Genomic DNA, 14,107 nt, shown 5'->3' with positions numbered 1-14,107 from the left:
AAGAATTCTCAGTAACTTCTTTGTGTTGTGTGTATTCAGCTCACAGAGTTGAACCTTTCTTTGGACAGTGCAGATTTGAAACTCTCTTTTTCTGGAATTTGCAATTGGAGATTTCAAGCGATTTGAGGCCAATGTTAGAAAAGGAAATATCTTGGTATAAAAACTAGACAGAATCATTCTCAGAAACTACTATGTGATGTGTGCATTCAGCTCACAGAGTTTAACCTTTCTGTTCATAGAGCAGTTTGGAAACACTCTGTTTGTAAAGTCTGCAAGTGGCTATTTGGACATCTTTGAGGACTTCGTTGGAAACGGGATTTGTTTATATAATGCAAGACAAGAATTTTGAGTTACTTCTTTGTGTTGTGTGTATTCAGCTCACAGAGTTGAACCTTTCTTTGGACAGAGCAGATTTGAAACTCTCTTTTTGTGGAAATTGCAATTGGAGATTTCAAGCGATTTTAGGCCAATGTTAGAAAAGGAAATATCTTGGTATAAAAACTAGACAGAATGATTCTCAGAAACTACTATGTGATGTGTGCATTCAGCTCACAGAGTTTAACCTTTCTCTTCATAGAGCAGTTTGGAAACACTCTGTTTGTAAAGTCTGCAAGTAGATATTTGGACCTCTTTGAGGACTTCGTTGGAAATGGTATTTCTTCATATAATGCTAGAGAGAAGAATTTTCAGTAACTTTTTTGTGTTGTGTGTATTCAGCTCACAGAGTTGAACCTTTCTTTGGACAGAGCAGATATGAAACTCTCTTTTTGTGGAAATTGCAATTGGAGATTTCAAGCGATTTTAGGCCAATGTTAGAAAAGGAAATATCTTCGTATAAAAACTAGACAGAATCATTCTCAGAAACTACTATGTGATGTGTGCATTCAGCTCACAGAGTTTAACATTTCTGCTCATAGAGCAGTTTGGAAACACTCTGTTTGTAAAGTCTACAAGTGGATATTTGCACCTCTTTGAGGCCTTCGTTGGAAACGGGATTTCTTCATATAATGCTAGACAGAAGAATTCTCAGTAACTTCTTTGCGTTGTGTGTATTCAACTCACAGATTTGAAACTTTCCTTACACACTGCAGGTTTTAAACTGTCTTTTTCTGGAATTTGGTATTTGAGATTTGAAGCGATTTTAGGCCAATGTTAAAAAAGGAAATATCTTCGTGAAGAAACTAGACAGAATCATTCTCAGAAACTACTATGTGATGTGTGCATTCAGCTCACAAAGATTAACCTTTGTGTTCATAGAGCAGTTTGGAAACACTCTGTTTGTAAAGTCTGCAAGTGGATATTTGGACCTCTTTGAGGACTTCGTTGGAAACGGGATTTCTTCATATAATGCTAGAGAGAAGAATTTTCAGTAACTTCTTTGTGTTGTGTGTATTCAGCTCACAGAGTTGAACCTTTCTTTGGACATAGCAGATTGGAAACTCTCTTTTTGTGGAAATTGCAATTGGAGATTTCAAGGGATTTTAGGCCAATGTTAGAAAAGGAAATATCTTCGTATAAAAACTAGACAGAATCATTCTCAGAAACTACTATGTGATGTGTGCATTCAGCTCACAGAGTTTAACCTTTCTGTTCATAGAGCAGTTTGCAAACACTCTGTTTGTCAAGTCTGCAAGTGGATATTTGGACCTATTTGAGGCCTTCGTTGGAAACGGGATTTCTTCATATAATGCTAGACAGAAGAATTCTCAGTAACTTCTTTGTGTTGTGCGTATTCAACTCACAGATTTGAACCTTTCCTTACACACTGCATGTTTGAAACTGTCTTTTTCTGGAATTTGGAATTTGAGATTTCAAGCGATTTGAGGCCAATGTTAGAAAAGGAAATATCTTCGTATAAAAACTAGACAGAATCATTCTCAGAAACTACTATGTGATCTGTGCATTCAGCTCGCAGAGTTTAACCTTTCTGCTCATACAGCAGTTTGGAAACACTCTGTTTGTAAAGTCTGCAAGTGGATATTTGGACCTCTTTGAGGACTTCGTTGGAAACGGTATTTCTTCATATAATGCTAGACAGAAGAATTTTCAATAACTTTTTTGTGTTGTGTGTATTCAGCTCACAGAGTTGAACCTTTCTTTGGACAGAGCAGATTTGAAACTCTCTTTTTGGGGAAATTGCAATTGGAGATTTCAAGCGATTTTTGGCGAATGTTAGAAAAGGAAATATCTTCGTATAAAAACTAGACCGAATCATTCTCAGAAACTACTATGTGATGTGTGCATTCAGCTCACAGAGTTTAACCTTTCTGTTCATACAGCAGTTTGGAAACACTCTGTTTGTAAAGTCTGCAAGTGGATATTTGGATCTCTTTGAGGACTTCTTTGCAAACGGGATTTATTCATATAATGCTAGACAGAAGAATTTTCAGAAACTTCTTTGTATTGTGTGTATTCAGCTCACAGAGTTGAACCTTTCTTTGGACAGAGCAGATTTGAAACTCTCTTTTTTTGGAAATTGCAATTGGAGATTTCAAGCGATTTTAGGCCAATGTTAGACAAGAAAATATCTTGGTATAAAAACCAGACAGAATCATTCTCAGAAACAACTCTGTGATGTGTGCGTTCAGCTCACAGAGTTTAACTTTTCTGTTCATAGAGCAGTTTGGAAACACTCTGTTTGTAAAGTCTACAAGTGGATATTTGCACTTCTTTGAGGCCTTCGTTGGAAACGGGATTTCTTCATATAATGCTAGACAGAAGAATTCTCAGTAACTTCTTTGCGTTGTGTGTATTCAACTCACAGATTTGAAACTTTCCTTGCACCCTGCAGGTTTGAAACTGTCTTTTTCTGGAATTTGGTATTTGAGATTTGAAGCGATTTTAGGCCAATGTTAGAAAAGGAAATATCTTCGTATAGAAACTAGACAGAATCATTCTCAGAAACTACTTTGTGATGTGTGCATTCAGCTCACAGAGTTTAACCTTTGTGTTCATAGAGCAGTTTGGAAACACTCTGTTTGTAAAGTCTGCAAGTGGATATTTGGACCTCTTTGAGGACTTCGTTGGAAACGGGATTTCTTCATATAATGCTAGACAGAAGAATTTTCAGTAACTTCTTTGTGTTGTGTGTATTCAGCTCACAGAGTTGAACCTTTCTTTGGACAGAGAAGATTTGAAACTCTCTTTCTGTGGAAATTGCAATTGGAGATTTCAAGCGATTTTAGGCCAATGTTAGAAAAGGAAATATCTTGGTATAAAAACTAGACAGAATCATTCTCAGAAACTGCTTTGTGATGTGTGCATTCAGCTCACAGAGTTTAACCTTTCTGTTCATAGAGCAGTTTAGAAACACTCTGTTTGTAAAGTCTGCAAGTGGATATTTGGACCTCTTTGAGGACTTCGTTGGAAACAGGATTTCTTTATATAATGCTAGACAGAAGAATTTTGAGTAACTTCTTTGTGTTGTGTGTATTCAGCTCACAGAGTTGAACCTTTCTTTGGAAAGAGCAGATTTGAAACTCTCTTTTTGGGGAAATTGCAATTGGAGATTTCAAGCGATTTTAGGCCAATGTTAGAAAAGGAAACATCTTCGTATAAAAACTAGACAGAATGATTCTCAGAAACTACTATGTGATGTGTGCATTCAGCTCACAGAGTTTAACCTTTCTGTTCATACAGCAGTTTGGAAACACTCTGTTTGTAAAGTCTGCAAGTGGATATTTGGACCTCTTTGAGGACTTCGTTGGAAACGGGATTTCTTCATATAATGCTAGACAGAAGAATTTTCAGTAACTTCTTTGTGTTGTGTGTATTCAGCTCACAGAGTTGAACCTTTCTTTGGACAGAGCAGATTTGAAACTCTCTTTTTGTGGAAATTGCAATTGGAGATTTCAAGCGATTTTAGGCCAATGTTAGAAAAGGAAATATCTTGGTATAGAAACTAGACAGAATCATTCTCAGAAACTACTTTGTGATGTGTGCATTGAGCTCACAGAGTTTAACCTTTCTGTTCATAGAGTAGTTTGGAAACACTCTGTTTGTAAAGTCTGCAAGTGGATATTTGGACCTCTTTGAGGACTTCGTTGGAAACGGGATTCCTTCATATAATGCTAGACAGAAGAATTTTCAGTAACTTCTTTGTGTTGTGTGTATTCAGCTCACAGGTTTGAACCTTTCCTTACACACTGCAGGTTTGAAACTGTCTTTTTCTGGAATTTGGAATTTGAGATTTCAAGCGATTTGAGGCCAATGTTAGAAAAGGAAATATCTTCGTATAGAAACTAGACAGAATCATTCTCAGAAACTACATTGTGATGTGTGCATTCAGCTCACAGAGTTTAATCTTCTGTTCATAGAGCAGTTTGGAAACACTCTGTTTGTAAAGTCTGCCAGTGGATATTTGGATCTCTTTGAGGACTTCGTTGGAAACGGGATTTCTTCATATAATGCTAGACAGAAGAATTTTGAGTAACTTCTTTGTGCTGTGTGTATTCAGCTCACAGAGTTGAACCTTTCTTTGGACAGAGCAGATTTGAAACTCTCTTTTTCTGGAATTTGAAATTGGAGATTTCAAGCGATTTTAGGCCAATGTTAGAAAAGGAAATATCTTGGTATAAAAACTAGACAGAATCATTCTCAGAAACTACTATGTGATGTGTGCATTCAGCTCACAGGGTTTAACATTTCTGTTCATGGAGCAGTTTAGAAACACTCTGTTTGTAAAGTCTGCAAGTGGATATTTGGACCTCTTTGGGGACTTCGTTGGAAACGGGATTTCTTTATATAATGCAAGACAGAAGAATTTTGAGTAACTTCTTTGTGTTGTGTGTATTCAGCTCACAGAGTTGAACCTTTCTTTGGACAGAGGAGATTTGAAACTCTCTTTTTGTGGAAATTGCAATTGGAGATTTCAAGCGATTTTAGGCCAATGTTAGAAAAAGAAATATCTTGGTATAAAAACTAGACAGAATCATTCTCAGAAACTACTATGTGATGTGTGCCTTCAGCTCACAGAGTTTAACATTTCTGCTCATAGAGCAGTTTGGAAACACTCTGTTTGTAAAGTCTGAAAGTGGATATTTGGACCTCTTTGAGGACTTCGTTGGAAACGGGATTTCTTCATATAATGCTAGACAGAAGAATTTTCAATAACTTTTTTGTGTTGTGTGTATTCAGCTCACAGAGTTGAACCTTTCTTTGGACAGAGCAGATTTGAAACTCTCTTTTTGGGGAAATTGCAATTGGAGATTTCAAGCGATTTTTGGCGAATGTTAGAAAAGGAAATATCTTCGTATAAAAACTAGACCGAATCATTCTCAGAAACTACTATGTGATGTGTGCATTCAGCTCACAGAGTTTAACCTTTCTGTTCATACAGCAGTTTGGAAACACTCTGTTTGTAAAGTCTGCAAGTGGATATTTGGATCTCTTTGAGGACTTCTTTGCAAACGGGATTTATTCATATAATGCTAGACAGAAGAATTTTCAGAAACTTCTTTGTATTGTGTGTATTCAGCTCACAGAGTTGAACCTTTCTTTGGACAGAGCAGATTTGAAACTCTCTTTTTTTGGAAATTGCAATTGGAGATTTCAAGCGATTTTAGGCCAATGTTAGACAAGAAAATATCTTGGTATAAAAACCAGACAGAATCATTCTCAGAAACAACTCTGTGATGTGTGCGTTCAGCTCACAGAGTTTAACTTTTCTGTTCATAGAGCAGTTTGGAAACACTCTGTTTGTAAAGTCTACAAGTGGATATTTGCACTTCTTTGAGGCCTTCGTTGGAAACGGGATTTCTTCATATAATGCTAGACAGAAGAATTCTCAGTAACTTCTTTGCGTTGTGTGTATTCAACTCACAGATTTGAAACTTTCCTTGCACCCTGCAGGTTTGAAACTGTCTTTTTCTGGAATTTGGTATTTGAGATTTGAAGCGATTTTAGGCCAATGTTAGAAAAGGAAATATCTTCGTATAGAAACTAGACAGAATCATTCTCAGAAACTACTTTGTGATGTGTGCATTCAGCTCACAGAGTTTAACCTTTGTGTTCATAGAGCAGTTTGGAAACACTCTGTTTGTAAAGTCTGCAAGTGGATATTTGGACCTCTTTGAGGACTTCGTTGGAAACGGGATTTCTTCATATAATGCTAGACAGAAGAATTTTCAGTAACTTCTTTGTGTTGTGTGTATTCAGCTCACAGAGTTGAACCTTTCTTTGGACAGAGAAGATTTGAAACTCTCTTTCTGTGGAAATTGCAATTGGAGATTTCAAGCGATTTTAGGCCAATGTTAGAAAAGGAAATATCTTGGTATAAAAACTAGACAGAATCATTCTCAGAAACTGCTTTGTGATGTGTGCATTCAGCTCACAGAGTTTAACCTTTCTGTTCATAGAGCAGTTTAGAAACACTCTGTTTGTAAAGTCTGCAAGTGGATATTTGGACCTCTTTGAGGACTTCGTTGGAAACAGGATTTCTTTATATAATGCTAGACAGAAGAATTTTGAGTAACTTCTTTGTGTTGTGTGTATTCAGCTCACAGAGTTGAACCTTTCTTTGGAAAGAGCAGATTTGAAACTCTCTTTTTGGGGAAATTGCAATTGGAGATTTCAAGCGATTTTAGGCCAATGTTAGAAAAGGAAACATCTTCGTATAAAAACTAGACAGAATGATTCTCAGAAACTACTATGTGATGTGTGCATTCAGCTCACAGAGTTTAACCTTTCTGTTCATACAGCAGTTTGGAAACACTCTGTTTGTAAAGTCTGCAAGTGGATATTTGGACCTCTTTGAGGACTTCGTTGGAAACGGGATTTCTTCATATAATGCTAGACAGAAGAATTTTCAGTAACTTCTTTGTGTTGTGTGTATTCAGCTCACAGAGTTGAACCTTTCTTTGGACAGAGCAGATTTGAAACTCTCTTTTTGTGGAAATTGCAATTGGAGATTTCAAGCGATTTTAGGCCAATGTTAGAAAAGGAAATATCTTGGTATAGAAACTAGACAGAATCATTCTCAGAAACTACTTTGTGATGTGTGCATTGAGCTCACAGAGTTTAACCTTTCTGTTCATAGAGTAGTTTGGAAACACTCTGTTTGTAAAGTCTGCAAGTGGATATTTGGACCTCTTTGAGGACTTCGTTGGAAACGGGATTCCTTCATATAATGCTAGACAGAAGAATTTTCAGTAACTTCTTTGTGTTGTGTGTATTCAGCTCACAGGTTTGAACCTTTCCTTACACACTGCAGGTTTGAAACTGTCTTTTTCTGGAATTTGGAATTTGAGATTTCAAGCGATTTGAGGCCAATGTTAGAAAAGGAAATATCTTCGTATAGAAACTAGACAGAATCATTCTCAGAAACTACATTGTGATGTGTGCATTCAGCTCACAGAGTTTAATCTTCTGTTCATAGAGCAGTTTGGAAACACTCTGTTTGTAAAGTCTGCCAGTGGATATTTGGATCTCTTTGAGGACTTCGTTGGAAACGGGATTTCTTCATATAATGCTAGACAGAAGAATTTTGAGTAACTTCTTTGTGCTGTGTGTATTCAGCTCACAGAGTTGAACCTTTCTTTGGACAGAGCAGATTTGAAACTCTCTTTTTCTGGAATTTGAAATTGGAGATTTCAAGCGATTTTAGGCCAATGTTAGAAAAGGAAATATCTTGGTATAAAAACTAGACAGAATCATTCTCAGAAACTACTATGTGATGTGTGCATTCAGCTCACAGGGTTTAACATTTCTGTTCATAGAGCAGTTTAGAAACACTCTGTTTGTAAAGTCTGCAAGTGGATATTTGGACCTCTTTGGGGACTTCGTTGGAAACGGGATTTCTTTATATAATGCAAGACAGAAGAATTTTGAGTAACTTCTTTGTGTTGTGTGTATTCAGCTCACAGAGTTGAACCTTTCTTTGGACAGAGGAGATTTGAAACTCTCTTTGTGTGGAAATTGCAATTGGAGATTTCAAGCGATTTTAGGCCAATGTTAGAAAAAGAAATATCTTGGTATAAAAACTAGACAGAATCATTCTCAGAAACTACTATGTGATGTGTGCATTCAGCTCACAGAGTTTAACATTTCTGCTCATAGAGCAGTTTGGAAACACTCTGTTTGTAAAGTCTGAAAGTGGATATTTGGACCTCTTTGAGGACTTCGTTGGAAACGGGATTTCTTCATATAATGCTAGACAGAAGAATTCTCAGTAACTTCTTTGTGTTGTGTGCATTCAGCTCACAGAGTTGCACCTTTCTTTGGACAGAGCAGATTTGAAAGTCTCTTTTTGTCGAAATTGCAATTGGAGATTACAAGCGATTTTAGGCCAATGTTAGAAAAGGAAATATCTTCGTATAAAAACTAGACAGAATCATTCTCAGAAACTGCTTTGTGATGTGTGCATTCAGCTCACAGAGTTTAACCTTTCTGTTCATAGAGCAGTTTGGAAACACTGTGTTTGTAAAGTCTGCAAGTGGATATTTGGACATCTTTGAGGACTTCGTTGGAAACGGGATTTCTTCATATAATGCTAGACAGAAGAATTTTGAGTAACTTCTTTGTGTTGTGTGTATTCAGCTCGCAGAGTTGAACCTTTCTTTGGACAGAGCAGATTTGAAACTCTCTGTTTCTGGAATTTGAAATTGGAGATTTCAAGCGATTTTAGGCCAATGTTAGAAAAGGAAATATCTTGGTAGAAAAACTAGACAGAATCATTCTCAGAAACTACTATGTGATGTGTGCATTCAGCTCACAGAGTTTAACCTTTCTGTTCATAGAGCAGTTTAGAAACACTCTGTTTGTAAAGTCTGCAAGTGGATATTTGGACCTCTTTGAGGACTTTTTGGAAACAGGATTTCTTTATATAATGCTAGACAGAAGAATTTTGAGTAACTTCTTTGTGTTGTGTGTATTCAGCTCAGAGAGTTGAATCTTTCTTTGGACAGAGCAGATTTGAAACTCTCTTTTTGTGGAAATTGCAATTGGAGATTTAAAGCGATTTTAGGCCAATGTTAGAAAAGGAAATATCTTGGTATAAAAACTAGACAGAACCATTCTCAGAAACTACTATGTGATGTGTGCATTCAGCTCACAGAGTTTAACCTTTCTGTTCATACAGCAGTTTGGAAACACTCTGTTTGTAAAGTCTGCAAGTGGATATTTGTACCACTTTGAGGACCTCGTTGGAAACGGTGTTTCTTCATTTAATGCTAGACAGAAGAATTTTCAGTAACTTCTTTGTGTGGTGTGTATTCAGCTCACAGAGTTGAACCTTTCTTTGGAAAGAGCAGATTTGAAACTCTCTTTTTGTGGAAATTGCAATTGGAGATTTCAAGCGATTTTAGGCCAATGTTAGAAAAGGAAATATCTTGGTATAGAAACTAGACAGAATCATTCTCAGAAACTACTTTGTGATGTGTGCATTGAGCTCACAGAGTTTAACCTTTCTGTTCATAGAGCAGTTTGGAAACACTCTGTTTGTAAAGTCTGCAAGTGGATATTTGGACCTCTTTGAGGACTTCGTTGGAAACGGGATTTCTTCATATAATGCTAGACAGAAGAATTTTCAGTAACTTCTTTGTGTTGTGTGTATTCAGCTCACAGAGTTGAACCTTTCTTTGGACAGAGCAGATTTGAAATTCTCTTTTTGTGGAAATTGCAATTGGAGATTTCAAGCGATTTTAGGCCAATGTTAGAAAAGGAAATATCTTGGTATAGAAACTAGACAGAATCATTCTCAGAAACTACTTTGTGATGTGTGCATTGAGCTCACAGAGTTTAACCTTTCTGTTCATAGAGCAGTTTGGAAACACTCTGTTTGTAAAGGCTGCAAGTGGATATTTGCACCTCTTTGAGGCCTTCGTTGGAAACGAGATTTCTTCAAATAATGCTAGACAGAAGAATTCTCAGTAACTTCTTTGTGTTGTGCGTATTCAACTCACAGGTTTGAACCTTTCCGGACACACTGCAGGTTTGAAACTGTCTTTTTCTGGAATTTGGAATCTGAGATTTCAAGAGATTTGAGGCCAATGTTAGAAAAGGAAATATCTTCGTATAGAAACTAGACAGAATCATTCTCAGAAACTACTTTGTGATGCGTGCATTCAGCTCACGGAGTTTAACCTTTCTGTTCATAGAGCAGTTTGGAAACACTCTGTTTGTAAAGTCTGCCAGTGGATATTTGGACCTCTTTGAGGACTTCGTTGGAAACGGGATTTCTTCATATAATGCTAAACAGAAGAATTTTCAGTAACTTCTTTGTGTTGTGTGTATTCAGCTCACAGAGTTGAAACTTTCTTTGGACAGAGCAGATTTGAAACTCTCTTTTTGTGGAAATTGCAATTGGAGATTTCAAGCGACTTTAGGCCAATGTAAGAAAAGGAAATATCTTCGTATAAAAACTAGACAGAATGATTCTCAGAAACTACTATGTGATGTGTGCATTCAGCTCACAGAGTTTAACCTTTCTGTTCATAGAGCAGTTTGGAAACACTCTGTTTGTAAAGTCTGCAAGTGGATATTTGGACCTCTTTGAGGACTTCGTTGGAAACGGGATTTCTTCATATAATGCTAGACAGAAGAATTTTCAGTAACTTCTTTGTGTTGTGTGTATTCAGCTCACAGAGTTGAACCTTTCTTTGGACAGAGCAGATTTGAAACTCTCTTTTTGTGGAAATTGCAATTGGAGATTTCAAGCGATTTTAGGCCAATGTAAGAAAAGGAAATATCGTGGTATAGAAACTAGACAGAATCATTCTCAGAAACTATTTTGTGATGTGTGCATTGAGCTCACAGAGTTTAACCTTTCCGTTCATAGAGCAGTTTGGAAATACTCTGTTTGTAAAGTCTGCAAGTGGATATTTGGACCTCTTTGGGGACGTCGTTGGAAACGGGATTTCTTTATATAATGCAAGACAGAAGAATTTTGAGTAACTTCTTTGTGTTGTGTGTATTCAGCTCACAGAGTTGAATCTTTCTTTGGACAGAGCAGATTTGAAACTCTCTTTTTGTGGAAATTGCAATTGGAGATTTCAAGCGATTTTAGGCCAATGTTAGAAAAGGAAATATCTTGGTATAAAAACTAGACAGAATCATTCTCAGAAACTACTATGTGATGTGTGCATTCAGCTCACAGAGTTTAACCTTTCTGTTCATAGAGCAGTTTGGAAACACTCTGTTTGTAAAGTCTGCCAGTGGATATTTGGACCTCTTTGAGGACTTCGTTGGAAACGGTATTTCTTCATATAATGCTAGACAGAAGAATTTTCAGTAACTTTTTTGTGTTGTGTGTACTCAGCTCACAGAGTTGAACCTTTCTTTGGACAGAGCAGATTTGAAACTCTCTTTTTCTGTAATATGCAATTGGAGATTTCAAGCGATTTTAGGCCAAAGTTAGAAAAGGAAATATGTTGGTATAAAAACTAGACAGAGTCATTCTCAGAAAATACTATGTGATGTGTGCATTCAGCTCACAGAGTTTAACATTTCTGTTCATAGAGCAGTTTGGAAACACTCTGTTTGTAAAGTCTGCAAGTGGATATTTGGACCTCTTTGAGGACTTCGTTGGAAACGGGATTTCTTCTTATAATGCTAGACAGAAGAATTCTCAGTAACTTCTTTGTGTTGTTTGTACTCAACTCACAGATTTGAACCTTTCCTTACACACTGCAGGTTTGAAACTGTCTTTTTCTGTTATTTAGTATTTGAGATTTCAAGCGATTTGAGGCCAACGTTAGAAAAGGAAATATCTTCGTATAGAAATTAGACAGAATCATTCTCAGAAACTACTTTGTGATGTGTGCATTCAGCTCACAGATTTTAACCTTTCTGTTCATAGAGCAGTTTGGAAACACTCTGTTTGTAAAGTCTGCAAGTGGATATTTGGACCTCTTTGAGGACTTCGTTGGAAACGGGATTTCTTCATATAATGCTAGACAGAAGAATTCTCAGTAACTTCTTTGTGTTGTGTGCATTCAGCTCACAGAGTTTCACCTTTCTTTGGACAGAGCAGATTTGAAACTCTCTTTTTGTCGACATTGCAATTGGAGATTTCAAGCGATTTTAGGCCAATGTTAGAAAAGGAAATATCTTCATATAAAAACTAGACAGAATCATTCTCAGAAACTACTTTGTGATGTGTGCGTTCAGCTCACAGAGTTTAACCTTTCTGTTCATAGAGCAGTTTGGAAACACTCTGTTTGTAAAGTCTACAAGTGGATATTTGCACCTCTTTGAGGCCTTCGTTGGAAACGGGATTTCTTCATATAATGCTAGACAGAAGAATTTTTAGTAACTTCTTTGTGTTGTGTGTATTCAGCTCGCAGAGTTGAACCTTTCTTTGGACAGACCAGATTTGAAACTCTCTTTTTCTGGAATTTGAAATTGGAGATTTCAAGCGATTTTAGGCCAATGTTAGAAAAGGAAATATCTTGGTATAAAAACTAGACAGAATCATTCTCAGAAACTACTATGTGATGTGTGCATTCAGCTCACAGAGTTTAACCTTTCTGTTCATAGAGCAGTTTAGAAACACTCTGTTTGTAAAGTCTGCAAGTGGATATTTGGACCTCTTTGAGGACTTCGTTGGAAACGGGATTTCTTTATATAATGCTAGACAGAAGAATTTTGAGTAACTTCTTTGTGTTGTGTGTATTCAGCTCACAGAGTTGAACCTTTCTTTGGACAGAGCAGATTTGAAACTCTCTTTTTGTGGAAATTGCAATTGGAGATTTCAAGCGGTTTTAGGCCAATGTTGGAAAAGGAAATATCTTGGTATAAAAACTAGACAGAATCATTCTCAGAAACTACTATGTGATGTGTGCATTCAGCTCACAGAGTTTAACCTTTCTGTTCATAGAGCAGTTTGGAAACACTCTGTTTGTAAAGTCTACATGTGGATATTTGGACCTCTTTGAGGACTTCGTTGGAAACGGGATTTCTTCATATAATGCTAGACAGAAGAATTTTCAGTAACTTCTTTGTTTTGTGTGTATTCAGCTCACAGAGTTGAACCTTTCTTTGGACAGAGCAGATTTGAAACTCTCTTTTTCTGGAATTTGCAATTGGATATTTCAAGCGATTTTAGGCCAATGTTAGAAAAGGAAATATCTTCGTACAAAAACTAGACAGAATCATTCTCAGAAACTACTATGTGATGTGTGCATTCAGCTCACAGAGTTTAACCTTTCTGTTCATAGAGCAGTTTGGAAACACTCTGTTTGTAAAGTCTGCAAGTGGATATTTGGACGTCTTTGAGGACTTCTTTGGAAACGGGCTTTCTTTATATAATGCTAGACAGAAGAACTCTCAGTAACTTGTTTGTGTTGTGTGTATTCAACTCACAGATTTGAACCTTTCCTTACACCCTGCAGGTTTGAAACTGTCTTTTTCTGGAATTTGGAATTTCAGATTTCTAGCGATTTGAGGCCAATGTTAGAAAAGGAAATATCTTCGTATAAAAACTAGACAGAATCATTCTCAGAAACCACTATGTGATGTGTGCATTCAGCTCACAGAGTTAAACCTTTCTGCTCATACAGCAGTTTGGAAACACTCTGTTTGTAAAGTCTGCAAGTGGATATTTGGACCTCTTTGAGGACTTCGTTGGAAACGGGATTTCTTCATATAATGATAGACAGAAGAATTTCCAGTCACTTTTTTGTGTTGTGTGTATTCAGCTCACAGAGTTGAACCTTTCTTTGGACAGAGCAGATTTGAAACTCTCTTTTTGGGGAAATTGCAATTGGAGATTTCAAGCGATTTTAGGCCAATGTTAGAAAAGGAAATATCTTCGTATAAAAACTAGAGACAATCATTCTCAGAAACTACTATGTGATGTGTGCATTCAGCTCACAGAGTTTAACCTTTTTGTTCATAGAGCAGTTTGGAAACACTCTGTTTGTAAAGTCTGCAAGTGGATATTTGGATCTCTTTGAGGACTTCTTTGGAAACGGGATTTCTTCATATAATGCTGGACAGAAGAATTTTCAGTAACTTCTTTGTGTTGTGTTTATTCAGCTCACAGAGTTGAACCTTTCTTTGGACAGAGCAGATTTGAAACTCTCCTTTGTGGAAATTGCAATTGGAGATTTCAAGCGATTTTAGGCCAATGTTAGAAAAGGAAATATCTTGGTATAAAAACCAGACAGAA

The sequence above is a fragment of the Pan troglodytes genome, chromosome 23 (genome assembly GCF_028858775.2).
Source record: "Pan troglodytes isolate AG18354 chromosome 23, NHGRI_mPanTro3-v2.0_pri, whole genome shotgun sequence".
NCBI lineage: Eukaryota > Metazoa > Chordata > Mammalia > Primates > Hominidae > Pan > Pan troglodytes.
Note: the sequence above shows the minus strand (reverse complement) of the source record.